At 48.8% G+C, this 20,000-nt stretch overlaps 1 protein-coding gene across 5 annotated transcripts in view; it reads right to left on the minus strand.

Moving 5' to 3' along the window:
• znf536 (zinc finger protein 536) overlaps positions 1–20,000 on the minus strand; it is a 199,421-nt gene that overhangs the window by 136,050 nt on the left and 43,371 nt on the right. The window contains exon 3 of one of the 5 annotated variants that reach the window (XM_012923138.3): positions 8,413–8,520. The exons of 3 other annotated variants lie outside the window; for them this stretch is intronic. The gene's annotated coding sequence lies outside the window, so the exon portion shown is untranslated. Of the gene's footprint in view, positions 1–8,399; positions 8,521–20,000 lie in introns of all 5 variants that reach the window. One more of the 5 variants, XM_012923139.3, reaches the window with a different exon arrangement.

The raw sequence follows: 20,000 nt of genomic DNA on the forward strand, positions 1-20,000 counted from the left end.
CGCACCTCCGCCTCGCCATTTTCAAATCAGAGGTTGCAGCGGCTGAAGCGATCGCGCGACGGAGGAAGGCTGGAGCGGGGAAAGGAGCGGCCTCACCGGGGCACTCCCCGAGCCATTACGGCAGCGCTGTGTGAACGCTGCACGTCAGGGCCGGCGTGCAAGGTCACCCAAAGCAAACAGGGATAAGAGGAAAGAAAAGCAAAGCCTGGCCCGCCCGAGCTGCGCCTCAGGTCAATGGGTTTGCCTCGCATTCACCAAAGCGCGGCCCTCGACCACCACGCTTTCAGAGACGTTTTCATCCTCGCGCTTTTTTGTGCAAAAAGTGAACGTTTTACACAAACGCGGCGCTTCAAATGCACACAAGCCCAGGGTGCATGCGTGAGGGTGACACGGTTTCTCTGCGGCGCTGCCTCCTTTCAGTCGCACAGCTGTGTGAGAAATACCAGCGGCGGAGGCTGCTGATGCAGCGAAAGCATTTAATACTCGACAAACAGTTATCTAAGCCCATGTCCAATAGCTAGACACCACTGTAATGTGACCTACATACTAAGTGAATAAGATTTTTTGTATGTTGGTTGGGGTGCGGCGGGGGCGCGGGGCGGCGCTTTAGGAGGACTCATTCAAACGTCAGTAATAAGGTGGCAAAATCTGCCTTTTTCGCTCGCCCTTCGCCTGCTTGCAGAGAGAAAGCACAGTGTAATGTAACAGAACGTATTGTGCCCTCTAAAGCACTGAACTGTCCCCGCTTTGTTCATCTCCACCCTCTGGAAACAGGACTCGCTCCATTTTTTTGACGAATTAATGAAAAAGCTGGGAGAAAGGTCCCTCATATTTCTCATTTCAATGTTTTCTGGTGTGTGTGTGAGAGGCCGAAGCACCGAGCAGACCGAGTATTTATGGTCCACATATGAATAAATGATGTGAATAAACAGCACAGATAAAGGACCAACGTCCTGCTCTACACGTGACGCCCACACGGCCGAAGGTCGCCGCCGCCACAGCGCGTTTAGAGTGCGGCCGGAGGATCAACGTCAGAGCGGCTCTGATGGGTCTGGTGCTGGTCCGAGCGTCAGTCTGGTCGACAGAGCAGGTGTCCTTAGCGATGCACCACTGCGCTCTTGGATCTCTGCTTCTCGGAACGGGGGGGGGGGGGGCAAAGTTAGAGTCTGGTTCTGGCTGTAAATGCAGTCGTGGTTACTGCCGCTCTTTGTTTGTCTGTGTCTATCTGCTGGAATGTGGGGGGGTCGCCAAAGTGGAGGTAAGCGGAGCTGTGTGCCTCCGCCTGCCTCTGCCGACTCTGCTGAAACTTGTTTGAATGCACCTAATTTCTTTGCTCCAGTGCAGCAGACTCCTGCACTCGTTATTTTGGGGATGATCAAAACACTGCGGCGATATCAGAAGATCGGCGGCGAGCCCAGCCGAGGAGAAACTAAGCAGAGGAAGATGTACTTAGTTAAGACCGTGCCTCTGCCCCCCTGCTGGGCTTCAGCTACACGGTATATAAATAACCATTATGAATCACGCTGTTTTGTCTCACCCCGCCGTTTCTCAAACGAGATCCAGTTTCCATTTAGCCGCGGTGGCGATGAGCGAGCCTCCTGCAACGTTTGAACAATCCCACAAAATAAAATGTGTTTATCTTTCCCGCTAACTGGACATTCGGTGGCTCCGACTTTACGTTTCAACTCGTGCCTACGAGAGACGACGTCCGAGAGGTCTGTCGTCGAAGGGACCCGAGAAGCTCGCACGTTTTCCTCTTTGGCGCCGGTTCAGAGGCCGCCGTGGCAGATTACGCAAACTTTACACCGTGGCAAATCCGCCCTTAGACCGTGCATCTTAAACCTTGTAGCAAAAATCAGGCCTCCATTCAGAGACGCTCCTTTGTAGAACTTAAATACATCCCAATGTGTCCATCAACAAAGGCCCCCGCCCTTCCTCCTCGCTCTCCGTGACACTTTAAGTTCGGGATTGTTCGGCGGGCCTGTGGGTGGGATTTTCATTCTCTGCCATTCTTCCTTTATTTTGCTCCTTCCTTTGGAGCATTAGGGCGACCAGCCATTGAACTACAAGCGCTACTATAAAAATTAATCAGGATTAAAATGACCTCACACACAAAATTAAAGTTCCCCAATGTACACAATAAGGGCCTGTATCTTTTTTAAGACATGCTCAGCTTCCTTGGGAACAGGATTGTTTCTTGACAAAGTGGTCTCTGCTCAACAATGAGCACCTTTCAGACACACACAGGGTCTGCCTTTAGAGCTGCAGGGAGAGACGGATTTCACATATCAATCAAAAGGGGGGGTGGGGGGGTCCTCGTTTGGCCAGAGTGGTCCTTCAGAAACCGCGAACGCATCTGAATGGGGGATATGCGTTTCTCTCTTACCACTATTCATAATCACAGAGGACACGGGCGCGGCAGAGAGGGAGGGGATTCCTCTTAACGCCGTTTTTTTTTTGCACTTGTGTTTCCCTGTACAGGGGGGCTGCACAGCTCCTGAGGCTGGCCCTGGTGCACAGACTGTACAATATTAGGGAAAAGTGTCTTTGTGAAGAGGAAACAGTGTTCAGTGTGTGTGCAAGCACACGCATTCAGCCACCCACCGCGCCGGCCGTGCACGCCGCCGCCGCTAATCATGCTGAAAACGAATAAGGTGTCGGAGCAGGTAATTATTAAAACACCTCAACCCACATATAAGCTACACAGAGCACATTAAACACAGTGTCTTATAGTGGGGCTGTTTCTTTGACAGCTCTATTTATGGGCACACCTTAAAGGTCGCGTTATTAGGTCAGCGGCTTCCCCTCCTGCTCGTATTCAGATCATCTCTGACTCACGCCAGCGCAGACACACTCTGCCTGATTAAACCCGGTCGCTGATGACCCGCTCGTGGTCATGCCGACACCTTTCGCCTGTAAGAGCGTTCATTTAAAAGTAGCGCCCTACCCAGACCCGACCCTGACCCTGTGCAGTCACAATAAGTCTCAACAACCAATCAAAGACAATATCAGTGCAAAACAAGCTCGCGGGGCGTTCCCACCTGAGCGCTCGTCGCATTGTCCCAGATTTGAATTTTTTATAAATCATTTAAGAAAGAAATTCAGAGATGAATATTAACCCATTTCTTTAAAGCGACGCCCACAGTATGGCGATGAACACAACATCATTGCAGATTAACATTTCAAAACGCAGTCTGTGTTTTCTCCCTTTGATGGATCATCAGAGCACCGACAGGGGAAACCTGGGAGGTTACCGCCCCCCCGCTCGCTCCGCGCCTCGTGGATTACATCATTCCTCTTTGCTCAGACCTCAGTCTGACATTAAAGTGTAAATGAAACAAAGTCTTAGTATTCATGTGGTGCATGTGTGCTATTTTTAAATTGGGGTGCTGTGAAAGTGTGGAATTGGGGACAAGGCAGCCTTGCACCGGGCCGTGACACAGACTTATGTTAAACCTAATTAGATCATGATAATAGCTTTAGGGCCCCAGTGATCAATGCTAGAGGTCTGTGGAGATGAACTTTCCTTAAGTTTCATGCCGCACGCCGGTCGTACTCAATTTTCTCACACACACACACACGTTCATGTTTCCATGGCTGCACAGAGCACCGCCTTAAAGCACCTGTGCATTCACGTTTTCAAATCTGGCCTCATAACAGATTTATGTGCTCATCACACACACACACGCACACACGCACACACACACACACACACACACACACACACACACACACGCACACACACACACGCACACACACGCACACACACGCACACACACACACACACACACACACACACACACACACACACACACACACACACACACACAGCTCAGTGGTGAATGAGCGCATGTGCTATAATAAACCAATCAGTCACCGATGGAGGAAGTGAATCATATCGATCATTACAATGCAGCGCGGCCTGGCACCCACCCAACTGCTGTTACACACAGCAGACCCACAAAAACTCGAACAACCGCAAAGGCCCCGCCCCCAAACCCGCAGGACTGGATTTGATTGGACTGGATAGTGTTTACTGGACCAGTTTGGAGTCAGAGTGATCGGCCTTCAGCTTCAGATATCTTTAAGGAAGGACCCGCTAGTCTCCATTTGTGAGGACGCCCTTTGATTGGCTCACGTGACAAATGTGGCTGAGACCATTCGGCGTGAACGAGTCCCTCGTGACGAATTAAAAAGCGATAAGAGCCCGTCAGCTTTCTCAAAAAGAACGGCCTCTGATTGGTCTCTCTGCAAACTGAGTCACTTCCACCCATAAAGGTTCCCACGGTGGACTCACAGCATCCTTCGCCAGCCACGCCCAAAGTGTCAGAGCTGCCATGGCGGCGCGGAGGTGCTCTGCTGGATTTGACTTCGAGCTTTAATAACATGTAATTAAGATCCTGCTGCAGCAGTACATGGAGCACGCCTGTGATGGGTTCCTTAATAACGGGGAATCATGAAGCCTGTTCGGCATCACCTGAATCCTCCGAGCCGCGCCCATAATGCGATTGTTCAATGCACCCGTAATGCGTCCAAATCACAAAAAAACACTTGCTGATTGGGAGCTGTTTTCCATTAGCAACCTTATGGAGGAGTCTAGTTTACAGCTAACAGACTCCTTGGATCACTCTCGCTGAAGACAAAGAGGATTCCTCACGCCTCCATTACTAACTAATGTAATTTGTGTAATGTAATATTTTAACGTGTCTGCGTCTGCTGACATGCTAGCTAGCTAGCTTGTGATTAGGCTAGATACAGGAAGCTGTGGGAATCCCTGTGCATATCAGCTGAGGTTGTATCAGTTGTTGAATTTCATCGCTCCACCCTAAGTGCTTCGCCCTACGCCGGCTGAGGAGACAGAAGTACTGACTGAAAACGTGTTTGCTTGTATTATTTTCCTGTTGTGCACTCTGTGATTACCGTCAGAGAAAAATTAACCTGCGTATGTGAGCCTCATCGCTTTTTGAATGCCCAAAGTAGTACCGAGCCCTCAGCTGTGGTGTGGGGTTTCTCAGAAAATCAGATGATGGCGACGAGACTTTGTTAGCCACTGCTACCACGCGGCGTTATTTACCCGATACGCCAGCGTTGAAGCCAAAGAACAACGTTCGACTGCCGCCGTTTCCCTGAAGGTCCACGTTAGAAATACATGAAACCAGTTCAGGTAAAGTCCTGTACTGGCTGCAGACCAGTCGCTAACCAGTGTGTTCACATCAGGAAGGTGTCAGCCATAAAGGGCTGTTGGTCAGGCTGAGGAGCATCAAAGAGCATCCAATCAAACTGCTTCATGTATAACCTTAGGCAGCAGATTGGTTAGCCTGCTGCCATCAAACACATCTGTGTCAACGAGAACGCCGTGACTTGTCAGCCTAAATAACCCGAACCTGGCTGAGGTTGGAGCCAAGCAGCTTCAGAGTGACGGGCCGGTCCCAGCCAGGCCTCTGCATCTACAGCAACAGGAGGACGCACACACGGCGTGAGTTTAAGCCGACCGATGGCCATCTCTGAGTGCTTTGCGTGTTTGTTTTGGTTGCTGTAGTTGCGGTTGGGGAGGAACTCATCACACCTGAAGTGGACGGCAGATGAATAATTTAGCGAGCGGCCGGCGTAGTCCGTGGTCGTCTCTGTGTGCTGATAAAACAAGCCGCCCAGAGGAAGGTGTCCCGGATGATGTAAAGAGCTGCTGAAACCCTCCGACAAATAAAATGATTTAAGAGAGAAACTCCTTGAAAGAAACGGCGTCCCTCGGCTCTGCGCTGAATGCGAGGTGTTAAGCTTTCTGTGGCGACATCTATCTCTCGCCACCACCTTGAGGGCATCTTTTAAGCAGAGGAATTTAGCCATTACGTGGCATTAACCTCATTAGAAAACACTCTTTAGCTGCTCCAAGATAAAATTGATTTACAGCTGCCATTTCCACCGCTGCTCTCGATCAATGGTTAAACTATCCCCTTTATGGCCCCGTGCACACTCTCTGCTCTTTTCTCCAGTTTTCTTTAACTGCTCTTTAATTTCATTCTCCCGTCCACTCTTGTCCTTGTGCCAGGTACACATTCGCTGACAGGAACAGAGCCCGTCTCTGCACCCCAGTGGGACCGTTCTGGACTCACTATCACATCTCTGGCACAAAGTATTTCTGAGATAAAACAAGTTCATCTCAACCTGATAAACATCTTGCTGAAGTTTTAGTTTAGGGTTGCTGTAGCTGCTGACGGAGTGGCGAGCCTGCGCAGCTGCATGGCCGTGTTTGCAGGGATTAAGGTCTAGATGTGCTGGTACAGATTTGGGGTTAGACTGGTCCAAAGTCTGCCACAGACGAGCTTAAATGCTGAGAGTGTTCTTTGGTTTCTGGCCTTAAACTGTGACTTGAACATCAGCCCTGCTGGGTAGGCCTCTTAAATCTAATTATAATAGCACTAATGAACCAGTGTTAGAAATAAAATCTTAGAATTTCACTCACCTAAACTGGAGCTCCGCCTTCTTGGACGGCCTGCTAGTACAGTGACCTCACAGCAGCCATATTATTGGTCACATGTTGTCATTAAAAATGCTCCAACAGCACAAACACGTTGCAGTTAGCTCAGACAGCTAGCAGCTACAGCCACCTGTGCCACCATGCACCTGTCAGTCAAAGAGGCCACGCCCCTAACATGTAAACTCAGTTTAAACAGCTGAGTGACAGAAACATCCTCCTCTGTAGACGTGCTGTGTATTCGGCTGTAAACGTGTTTATTTCTGCTGGAAAGGAGCCTGTGGGGACCAACTCACTGCTGCCTCTGCTGGATGTCAGAGGAACTGCAGCATTTGTCACTTTCAGCTCTGGAGTTTGAGACGGCGCTCAAAGCTCCGCATGAAGCTGATCTGTGGACTCATTGCACTGAGACGGGTCTCTGCAGGTGCTTTGATGAGAAGATTTTGGTCATTTCAAGCTACATGTTTGAGAAGGCACGTCACACTTTGCTGTGTCCACACGAAGTGGATGTAAGAGGCCGTGTACAGGTTAGCCAAGCAGAAAAGCCACACTCCGTGTGCCCGCGTGGCCCAAAGTCGAGGTTTGCCTGCCCACTTCTGACAGCTCAGGTTTATGCGGACGTTTAAGCAAATCACACAACGCTGTATTTCTTTGACCGATCGATACGACCACCATTCCAGCTTTCCTTACTTCCCTCCCTCCTCCTTTCTCATCTCCCTCTGTCTGAGAGAATTGATCCGCACGCGTGGAGTGATATCAGCCGGCAGATAGAGCGATACGCCCCGCTCCCTCCCCGGCCCTCCTTTCACCACACTTCTGACACATAAATAAAATATGTGGCCTTTTTGTTTCGATTCACCGCCGTGTTAGTTCTGAGAAAAGAATATGGCGCGCAGGGCTCACACGGAGCTGTTGGTAGACAAGAGGGAGCTGAGAGCCGGCTGGTTGCCATCACTCACTGTTCACAGGCACTCTCCAAAATCCCCTGAACTTTCCGACATACGCATTTGTTAGAGTGACGCAGTCAGAGTCTGAAGAATGGCATCAGAAAATTAATGTGAGCACTAAATTATTCAGACGTTTTTTGCCATAATTCCTGACTTTACAACGGCACACTGCTGCACACACACACACACACACATCTATATATTCCCAGTGCCATCTGAATTATTGCAGATCCGTTTAGTGTCGGCATCCAAAATTGGCAGAGGAGAGCACGAGAGGTGATGTGAGGAGAGTTCAGCCCCCCACCCCAGCCCCTGTCCCCACTTTAATACCAGCTGAAATAAATCTGCATGTATCGGGCCTGCTGTTAACACACCAACGCAACATGTTCCTCTACACCTCGGCTAGATGTTCCCGATATGGGGCAAAGGCATTTCCGCAGCTGCACAACAAATATCTGCTAGGTGAACTAACCTCGCATCCTCGGAGCGTCGGGCCGGCCCGACCGGCCTGACCCGCCCCCTCACCTTTATGTCAGGTCACACACACGGGCGTATTGATGTTACGTAACGCAGGCCGGCCACGCACCGGCAGAGACGGCTGAGATAGCAGAGGTGCGACGCAGCAGCTTGGACTTGGAGGACCACGACACCGGCTCGCTAACGGGATTACAGAGGAATTATCTGTCGATATGCTCATGCAGTCTCTCGCATGTCCAACTGCTCAGCAAGCGACACCATCGTCATCATCACCCCATACACGCAACATCATAATGGGCTCAGCAGAGACTTCCCCTCCTCTCCATCTTTTCTCTTCTCCTTCCTTCCTTCCTTCCTTCCTTCCTTCCTTCCTTCCTTCCTCCTGCACTTGAGCTTCACTCATTCACACCACACTGCTGCGACCTATAAATACCCAAACCACTCACAGTTATTCCCTCCACCTTCCCCGCCTCACTTCCTCTCCCCTGAAAGCCCTGAGTCACCTCAGACAGTCACCTCAGCAGGTGGGTGGGGGCGCTTTCTTAGACAGCGTGATGGTGACGGTGTGCTCAGCGCCGAAAGCCGGCTTCAGCTCCAATTCTACTTGCCGCTGATCAGGGAGCCCTGCGAGAGACAGAGAGAGAGATGAAAAAGTGCTGAGTCCGCCTCCAGAATCCCCTCCCCAGAAAGGGGTTCCCCCCACGCCCCTGGAAAAAGGAGGGGGGTGAGTTGATGCCCTCACACCTGTGCGGTCACTGACTGCTCGGACAGTCAGAATATAACTTTCTCCGTCCTTCAGCCTGAAACACATCCAACCCAAGCTTTATTTATCCGAACAATCCAAATGTGGCGGCAGAACCCGATCGAGGAAATTTTACTTTTACAGTTTGCTTATGTCAGAAATTCGCATGTAATTAAATTAAAGTCAATTTTGGTTTCTTTTTTAAAAAGTGCTGTTAGTTAAAGTAGAAAGTGAGACTGACGCTGAGGTGGATGATTTGGGACACTTCAGTACGAGTGGTGGTTTGACCACCGTTAGCACAGACGCTGCACAGGCAGCGAGCGCCTCACTCACTCGCACAGCCAGTCGTTAGCTCTATGAGCAGCCTGAAACCTCAGCTCCGTCCGTCTCCCATATGAAACACACGTTTCATGTTTGGCTTTTAAACCCAGTTTCAGAACAGTTCACATGTCATCTTAAATAAAATCATAAAGCCCACCATCACTGAGGGACGTCAGACAAAATGTGCTTCCCTGTAAGATCACGCGGGGCCAGACATGGTAACTCCAACATCACCTCCAATTAAAAATGAAAACGCCAAACTTCAAAATGCCAATCCTGACCGACGGGCGGCGTCTCGGCCCTCTGCTGACAGAGTGCACGGAGACGCTAATTCCAACAGGTTCCTTCACTCAGACTGGCTGTAATGTTGTTTCTTCATGGGAGCAAAGATAATGCCGGTGATATGAAGTTACTGATACTGTAAAGCAAAGCTGCTTCTCGCTCTCAGGTTCAGACCGAAGCCCTGCACATTAAGGCTTTAAAGGAGCAACCAGCTCCTGCACAGAGCTGCAGATCCATATTTCATGCAGCAGATATCCAGGTCATTAAGCAACATTCTGACACCTCTGTTATTTACTACCCCGAGCGCTTTCCTACCTCGTTTAATCAGACTTTACTAAAAGCCGCTGACTCAGAGAGAAACCTTCTTTCTTTCTTTCTCTGTGCTCTGTTTATGTTTATCTCCTCGCTGCGTTCTGCTGCATTCGCCGCCTTCCTCGCCTTCTCTTTGCTTACTTACTCATATCTTTCAAAATGTCTATTTCACACGGGGCTGGGGGGGCAGAGACACAGATCACAAAAGAGCAAATAGGGGGGCGAGGGGGATGAGGGGGGTGCTCCCAGCCAGCGGTCGGGTGATAAACTTGTAAGCGCCTCACCAAACACACGCCCTCGCCGTCCCCACACCGATGTGTTAAACAGCCAAGTGCACCATTTTCTCCTCAGAGGAGGGTTACCTTCGATTTTCTCTGCTGGGAAGGGAGCTGGCAGGGGGGGGGGGGGGGGGGGGGGTCAGCTCAATACAAGTTACCTTTAATGGGCGAATCAGGACGCAGAGCTTCAGGAAACAAGAAGGGGCAAGTGTGTGTGTGTGGGGGGGGGAGCAGTAGGGGTCAGGGGTCAAGAGCCGATCAACACATACACACAAACAAACGCTCACACACACACACACACACACACACACACACACACACACACACACCACCACCACCATCCCCGCTAAATGAAACTTGGATGTAATATTGTTCTTGTCACCACGGCCATCTGATGTCCACACACACACACTCACACACACACACACACACACACACAGAGCAACAAACAGATACACAAAAGGTGTAGTGAAGCTACACATTCATGAGCACCAGCCTTCCACACACCCCCACCCATTCCCCTTCTCTAGCACACACACACACACACACACTGCAGGATAAGACATGAGGAAATGGATGCCCATGTTTTGTGGGACCACCTGTTCATCCTGGATACAAGTCTGAGAACCCAGTAAGGGTTAACCCTCTTTGTGGGAGGGAGCCAGGAACGTGTGTGTGTGTGTGTGTGTGTGTGTGTGTGTGTGTGTGTGTGTGTGTGTGTGAGAGCGCTGGCACCGCCCCATCTGAAACGTGCCCCATGAGTGGCAGACTGGCTCAGGCTGTCCGGCTGGGAGGGAACAGAGCCCACTGCTGGACCACCTCCCCAGCAACACACACACACACACACACACACACACACACACACACACGCGCGTAATCCTTTCTATGGGGAGCATCTTTGCTCTCCATCACTACCTGCTCGCCAAAGAAAAAGAAAGGAAGAACAAAAGGAGGAGGACAAGTTGGTTTGCGGTCGAGTGTTTGGATCTAATATTAAACTATATAAAAATCAAACCCCACAAATGATTCATGCGTTCACATGACCCCTGGTTCTTTTTCAGCACAATGCATGAAACAAGGCAAAGCACTGGAGATGAGCTCGGCCACACGAGTTCTTCAGAGGAAACCGATCCAGCGACCTCACTCAGGTTAGAAGAAAACAGAATCAGGTTTCCTGATTCACGCCTCAAAATTACTCTAAAAACAGGGAAGCATTCAGCTCTGCTTACTCCATCGATAAAGACAAACACAACTAGAGAAATTAGTTTTATATAAAGTCCTCACGTCTATACTGTATACACAGGAAAAGTTATTATCTCTTATTTATTCCAGATTCCAGCATCTTCACACTCTGCTCCACTGCTCATATAAATATAAATATGCTGCTGTCTGTTATCTATTCTGTTACACTCAGAGCAAAGAAATAACCAGAGCGCAGGTCCTTTGTATGCGTCCACATACTTGTCAACAAAGTTGATTCTGATACTGATTAAAAAATAAAAACAGAGGGAGGAAGCCACTCAGCCAGCTGACTGTGGTTAGGACAGGAAGATGGAGGATGAGGGTTAAACTGTCCGCAGTGAAAGCTGAAGGTTTCACAGAGAGTCTAAAGGCGAGCTGCACGTGAGCAGAGCCAATGGCGAGACCGAGAACAACCGATGACATGTTTATTTCTATAAAGGCAGAAACAGAGACCTGCAGCAGCCTCGTGAAACATCGGAAATACCAGAAACACCAGAAACATTGGAAACATCAGAAATACCAGAAACATCGGAAACACCAGAAACATCGGAAACATCAGAAACATCGGAAACATCAGAAACACCAGAAACATCGGAAACACCAGAAACACCAGAAACACCGGAAACACCGGAAACACCAGAAACACCGGAAACACCGGAAACATCAGAAACACCGGAAACACCAGAAACATCAGAAATACCAGAAACATCGGAAACACCAGAAACACCAGAAACACCGGAAACACCAGAAACACCAGAAACACCGGAAACATCAGAAACACCAGAAACACTGGAAACACCAGAAACACCGGAAACACCAGAAACACCAGAAACACCGGAAACATCAGAAACACCGGAAACACCAGAAACACCAGAAACACCGGAAACATCAGAAACACCGGAAACACCAGAAACACCAGAAACACCGGAAACATCAGAAACACCGGAAACACCAGAAACATCAGAAATACCAGAAACACCGGAAACACCAGAAACACCGGAAACATCAGAAACACCGGAAACATCAGAAACACCGGAAACACCAGAAACATCAGAAATACCAGAAACATCGGAAACACCAGAAACACCAGAAACACCAGAAACACCGGAAACATCAGAAACACCGGAAACACCAGAAACATCGGAAACACCAGAAACACCAGAAACACTGGAAACACCAGAAACATCGGAAACCCCAGAAATACCAGAAACATCGGAAACCCCAGAAACACCGGAAACATCGGAAACACCAGAAACACCGGAAACATCGGAAACACCAGAAACATCGGAAACCCCAGAAATACCAGAAACATCGGAAACACCAGAAACACCGGAAACATCAGAAACCCCAGAAACACCGGAAACATCGGAAACATCAGAAACACCAGAAACACCGGAAACCCCAGAAATACCAGAAACATCTGAAACACCAGAAACACCGGAAACCCCAGAAATACCAGAAACATCGGAAACACCAGAAACATCAGAAATACCAGAAACACCGGAAACCCCAGAAATACCGGAAACATCAGAAACACCAGAAACATCAGAAACACCAGAAACACCGGAAACCCCAGAAATACCGGAAACATCAGAAACACCAGAAACACCGGAAACCCCAGAAATACCAGAAACATCGGAAACACCAGAAACATCAGAAATACCAGAAACATCGGAAACACCAGAAACATCGGAAACATCAGAAATATCAGAAACATGGGAAACACCAGAAACACCAGAAACATCGGAAACCCCAGAAATACCAGAAACATCGGAAACCCCAGAAACACCGGAAACATCAGAAATACCAGAAACACCAGAAACCCCAGAAATACCAGAAACATCGGAAACACCAGAAACACCGGAAACACCAGAAATACCAGAAACATCGGAAACACCAGAAACCCCAGAAATACCAGAAACATCGGAAACACCAGAAACACCAGAAACATCGGAGACCCCAGAAACACCGGAAACATCGGAAACATCAGAAACACCAGAAACACCGGAAACCCCAGAAATACCAGAAACATCGGAAACACCAGAAACACCGGAAACCCCAGAAATACCAGAAACATCGGAAACACCAGAAACATCAGAAATACCAGAAACACCGGAAACCCCAGAAATACCAGAAACATCGGAAACACCAGAAACACCGGAAACCCCAGAAATACCAGAAACATCGGAAACACCAGAAACACCAGAAATACCAGAAACATCGGAAACACCAGAAACATTGGAAACACCAGAAACATCAGAAACACTGGAAACACCAGAAACATTGGAAACACCAGAAACATCGGAAACAGAAATACCAGAAACATCGGAAACACCAGAAACATCAGAAACATCAGAAACATCGGAATCACCGAAAACATCGGAAACACCAGAAACATCGGAAAAACCGGAAACATCAGAAACACTGGAAACACCAGAAACATTGGAAACATCAGAAACACCGGAAACATCTGAAACCCCAGAAATACCGGAAACATTGGAAACACCGGAAACATCGGAAACACCAGAAACACCAGAAAAATTTGAAACACTGCAAATATCAAGAACATCAAAAACACGAGAAATATCAGAAACATTAGAAACATGGTTGATACATCGGGGGAAATGGCGTGCTTGTGGTGTCTACACAAACACAAGACTAACCCAAACTTAACCCCACGAGGTGAGGCCAGCGGGTTACAGGTGTGTGTGTTGGGGGGGGGGGGGGTCCTGCCCACACCAACTGTTTCACACAAACACCTGAAGTATCTGAATCATGAATCTCATCGTTCTCCAAAGTGTCTACAAACCCCCCCACCCCACCCACCACCACCAACAAATAATCACCTCCTCACAGGAAGGCGAGGAGCATAAAAAAACAGCAATCTTGTCTTTAAACGAAAAGGGGAAAATATTTTAAGGGGCAATGAATTTCGTGGAGCTGAATAGGATGTTGGTACATGTTTTACTAAAGGAAATATAATGGCAGACTATTATTAGATCACATTAATCATGAGTGTGCCAAAGGCAGTGACAGCCGTGCTGAAAAGGATTGAAAACGCTGGTAATGGATATAAATTACCCATTGTGTGATAAAAGGATTTTTTCTTCACTAAGAAGGTAAAAAGGAATAAAAACACTAAGAGAGCCACTAAACGGTGTGTGTGTGTGTGTGTGTGTGTGTGTGTGTGTGTATGTATGTGTGTGTGTGTGTACATATTTATCTGTGTGTGTGAGTGTCCTGCTGCCTGCCTGCCTGTGTGTGTGTAACATGTAATAATACAGGGTTATCAGTGCGGGATTAAAATTTTAAGGGAATCAGATAGTGACAGTGAGGCCCTGCATTTAAAGGCGTCTCTGACAGAAAAGAGCGAAGGATTAAAAACAGATTAAATTGGTTCATAGTGACGGAGATGAAAGGAAGGAAGGAAGGAGGAAGAGCGCGGGGGGAAGGAGAGAGTGCTTTGACAGAGGTCTGTCAGGCTTTTGGCACCGTGATAATGAGTCACATCTCCCATGCACTGTTATTTATCGCCGACTTGGCTCACAAACAAAAGATCAATAATTTTGAGCAAATCTAATGTTGTCCTCAATGCTAATGTGCTCATCCATCACATCTGCCATCTTCACCGAGATGGACTGATTCCCTGTTTATTTGGAGATCAAATGCAATTGTATCACATGTCTCTAATAACAGAGGAAGCCCCCTCCCACGTGAGCGCGTGCGCCTTGGATCGCGGCCATGTATATGTAGTCGAGCCGTCGTGCTCAGGATGTCACGTATGTGTAAATGATAATATATGGAAGGAAAAGGCGATGCGTCGCCACGCATCAATCTTCATTTCTTCCTCAGACCTTGCTTTGTGAAATATGAAGTGTGTCAACGGCCTGTCCCCCCACAACACGGGAGGCGCGCGAAGATCCGTCAAAGCGGCCCGCCTGGCGTGGCGCGGCTCGCCCGCAGCGCAAACGCGTGAGAAGACAGCAGATCCTTCACTGACAACTAGCCCTGGGTGAGACACTTCCCAGCCACCTGAACTCAATCAGGCCCCAGTGGAGGCGGCGTTTGGGTATTTCATTTCATCTCCGTCCCCTTACTCACTCAAGGTGCGTTTGATTTATCTCCCGATGCTACGCGCAGGAACGCAATTCGCATTTGGAATCTAGCGTCGGGGTTCGTTTTCCGGGCGGGATCAAAGGGAAGGCCACTCCGACCGTCGGCTTCGTCTGAGAGTTTCTCTGCTCTCCGTTGGCATGTCGAGCTCACCCGCCGAACGCCGATATCGAGCAGGGCGACGGTGGAGTCGGTGGCAGGTGGAATACGCTAAGCTCCTTCCCTGCTCCCTGGGTGAGGTGTGAGGAGCAAAACAATGACAGACAAAGGTCACCTGGCCCACAACGCCCCACCTGCTGAGGTGTCGACCTGCCAAACGCACCCCTGAGGGAGGAGGAGGAAAGGAAGGAAAGGAAGGAGTGTGCAAGGGAACAAAGACTTTAAGAAAAGACAGCCCGGTCCTCGGGATGACCAGCAGACGGGATCGGCATCTATTAAACGGGACGTTTGGAGCAACGATTTCTTCCACGATGACACCATACACAGTCATGTGACGCTCATCCTGCAGAGAGACTGGCGCCTTTATGGACGGGGAGACATTTAATCCTGATTGCAACGACGTCACTAACGGGAAACTGGAGACAAACAAATGACCCTTACTGATCCAAACGAGTCTTTGTTAGCTAGTTAATGTGCATAAAGCTCACTGCACACCTGAACCACTAAGACACGAGCCAATCGGGGTCTGCGGTGCAGACATCACAGTAGACAGTAGTAGTGGCGTGAACAAGCATGGCGTCCAGTCAGCGCAGTGCTGCTAGGACTGACCTCACATTTGCCTGAGAACAGGCTGCGTGACCAGCGATAAAACAGCAAAAACATCAATAATTAATACGTGTCATCATCGTCATCATCCATTTTTATAAAACACAGAAAAAGTTTTATTCCACTGTGACGTAAAATTATAACATTACTCATCACTAGTAAATATTATTTTATTTATATCGGTTTAAATAAGTGTCAGTTTACAAAAGTAATATCAGCTGTTCTTAAATTAATTCCGTTTCGTGTCCTAAACCTCGTGTGAGCCTCTGCCTCCATGTTTTAAAAAAAACACACTTCAAAGTAAGAGTCCAGAGATTTCGCAGATTTTGGAAATAGTAACAAATAACAAACGGCTCAAATGTGTTTCTGTACATTTTTAGTTTGTCAGGGATCTACGCACGGCCTCACGGTGGACGATTTCTTCAAACCAGCTTCATTTTACCTTCGAAGCAGCATCTTCTCATATGTGGAATTTTCTGTGCATGAAAGTGTTTATGACGAGGGCAGCGTGCACTGAGCTGTGTCTCAGCCCGGCTGCTGTATGATGATTTGGTGGAAGGTGAGAGGAGAAGATGCTGGCTGCAGCAGGTCGGGACCTTGGCAGGTGAGATAATAAAGCCTTGACATAAGGCTGAGAGCAGGGAGGCACACCACGACCCGGTGCACCTCCCAACTGCACCTCATTCTCTCTCTCGCCGGGTCTTTCCACCCCGCTGTTTACATGCTCAGACACCTGGGAGGGCGGCAGACGTCCTCCGTGTTCAGAGCGGTGTCAGGGCACAGCTAAAGGTCAACGTGCACAAGCGGCGCACGGCGCAGAGGAGCACATTTTTGCTTTGATGAAATGTCTTGGACGTGTGATGGCGTGTTTGAGAAACAGCTGCAGTTTAACTGACGCTGAGATGCAAATGCAAACACATGCGGCGTGAATGACAGAACCGTGGAGTCATCGGCGTGACACACGGAATCACAGGTCAGCGCCTCTGATTCAGACAAAGCTTTGTGTGACATCGAAGAGTCACGTGTTAGATCTGTTCGTGGAAACGTAGAGTTTTACACCCGCAGAGGAAGCGCGTCTGAGCCTGGTTTGTAATAAGTTACCAGTGTACCTCTGTAATGAGCGCACACTATCACCATCATCATCAACGCCATCATCTGCAATCATCAGGCCGATCAGACGCCGGATTTTATTACAGCTAGGATGGCATGGGTAGTCAGAGGATGGTGATGAAGCCGTGCGAGGATCCGTTCACACCGAGCGCGTCTGCGTCTCACAGAGAAGCAGAGCAGGAGCCCGTGTGCACCCTCCCCCAACGAACGCCTCGATTTACATTTACGCCTAAATGCGTCCAACGGCAACAAACAAGAGCTCGAAAACATGACTTATGTGAAAAACCTGAATCACAAACACGCGTCTGGTTAATGTGCGGCACAAACTGAACTCACCCTGACCCTCGACAGGTCGCGTGAGCCGTGTGCGTTTCTTCTGCTCGGGCTCTGGAGGTTTGGGAGCTGAAGCTTCCTTCAGCCTCCACCTTTCATCCATTTCACTGATTTAGTATCGTCAATCATTTTCGGACAAGTGAAAATAACAAGTGAAAAGATCGTCTCTGGTTTGTGTTTATAGCAAGGATGCATTTTAATTTATTCCTCCTATCAGCTGCCAGCTCACCTCAGACACGCGACCGCCCCAGACTGGCTGACAGGTACTCATCCAGGCACGTATGACATCCAGGCTAACGGTCTCTATTCATTACTGTTCCAGAGCAGCTTTGCATGATTCACAGTTCAGAATGAGGCTTCTTTTTCTGATCCCGGGTCAGCCCCTCCTTTCTCTGAAAAAAGCTCCTCCCACTCACTGCAGGTGGGTGGGGCTTGTAGCCCCTCTCTGTGACATCGTGAAGATCCAGCTGAGCGTTGGGCTTGCAAAGATTACCGCACACTGAGCTGAATATTAGAAACTCTGGCTGTGTTTGACAGGAAGAGGAGAACTACGACAGGAAGTGAGGAGCAGCGCCACTTTACCAGCGGGTATACGTGCGATGGCAGCGTTCAGGGCAGGTGTGGAGTAATCGTCTGTAACGACCTCGCAGGACGGACAGGTGCCACGCACAGGCCTCTCTCTCGTTTTGGTTCCCGAGTATCGCCGCCCGCGGGATTTCGCTGCTCCAAAGAGCAGTGTCAGAGATCTCGACAGCACGCGACGTTTCCCTGAGCCGCCGCTGTCATGTTCCCTCTGCTCCTCGCTTCCACCCCCACCCGTCTCCTCTGAGCCGCTCAGACTCGAGCTGGAGACTTTCTCCCTGAGCGTTTTCACTTGTCATTTTTTTAAACACACATATCAAAGTGGAGAGTTGGGGGGGGGGGGCAAAGACAGATGTTTCTCTTATGCCTTTCTACTCGAGTACAATGAACCTTTGGAAAGGGAAGAGAGAAAGAGAGGCAGAAAAGACATTTGCAGAGATCCTTTTGCAATCCACATCCTTTCTCCCGACGACTGGCAATACATCATTTGTATTGATGCAATATTAAATTTCAATATCACATGTCAAAAGGTACAAAATGATAGATCATAGCCTAACTAAATGAATTATTAAAGGCCTAAGCCAGCTATGCTATCGGCTCCTCTTACAATCAGCTGTGTCAGAGGAGTGCAGTTGGTGATTCTGGCAGCGTTTCAAAGCTTTGTCGTTTTTCTTTCTAGTCGCATCCCGGCTTTCTTAATCGAGCTTTCTGTCACTTATTAATGTTCCCGAGGAACTCAAAACCACAGATCTTTCCCTCCCAATAAGAGCAGGCCTAACTCACGTCCTTTCATTCCTCCAGGAACATTATTATTTTCAAACTATTAATGAATAAAGTCATAATTAAATATTCAATACTGAACAGAGGGTAAGCCAGAGGAAGCATGTTGACTTCTGTTGGATGTCTTAAGTGCAGCGAAAGTGTGCAGAGCGGCGGTGGAGGCGGAGACTCGTTCTGCGTGCTGTGATTTATGTGCTCCTTCTGCGACCCTCGAACTTTATCTCTATTGTCTCCGTCTGATAGAGCGACGTTGCGACCCTCTCTGCGCCTTGCCACAGCGCCGCCGCTTACCAGACTCCATGTTGGATTCTAATTTACGACCTGAGTCAAAGGTCGCATCTCTGAGGCCTCGTTGAGCCGTCTCCTACAGAAGGCTGAGTCGAGTCTTCCAGTCCTTCCTCTTCCTGCTTCAATCTAAAGCCAGTGGCCGTTAACACCAACTTAACCTTCCTAACACTGAGAGGCGTTTCCTGGAACCCTCATAATCAAAGACACTCGTGGAAGTGATAACGAGCAGACGAGGTTAATATGGTCTGCAGGACCTTGAATGCCAGCAGAGTGACGCTCGACCCTTTGGCTGGTGCTTTTCTGCAAACCACTCGCTGTCTTCATCGTCTCTGGCAGTTTAATGAGCCACAGGTGCAGCTGCCTCTCAGGTGAGTCTCTCCTCCACGTTGTTCTGCTTCTGCCCAGGGCTAAGAGGGACCCCCACCGCTCACAGAGCATCTCCAGACCCGAGCAGGACGGTTGAAGCACCAGATGAGGGCCTCTCTGAAGAGGCAGCTGAATGATGCTGAGGACCGCCACAGTCACAACCTGACTTTCAAAATAAGAGCAAGGGGGTTTCACACAGTAAAAATAATAATGATGGGATTTTTAAAAGTCCCATTATGAGTCAAGCCAAGTCACATCTGTATGTGGTTTAAAATGGAGCACTGTAACAAAAAATAATTTCCCCCAGGGATCAATAAAGTATTCTGATTCTGATTCTGATTCTGATATGTGCGAAAAGGTTTTCATCAGTGAAACCTCTCTGTGACATCAGGCACTGAGGGCAACAGGCTAACAGCGACGTGTGTTTTTGACTGCTACGTTTTACATAAACAACATTTTTACTCATTTGTGTCATTCAGGTCTCAGCAGATGTTTCCAGAATCAACAACAGAGCAGAGACGGCGCTAAACCAAGCTGTACGTATCATCACCTGGCTCTCTCCCACAGCTTTGTCCTGCCCAAGGTTTCTT

Source organism: Maylandia zebra, linkage group LG1 (assembly GCF_041146795.1).
Source record: "Maylandia zebra isolate NMK-2024a linkage group LG1, Mzebra_GT3a, whole genome shotgun sequence".
NCBI lineage: Eukaryota > Metazoa > Chordata > Actinopteri > Cichliformes > Cichlidae > Maylandia > Maylandia zebra.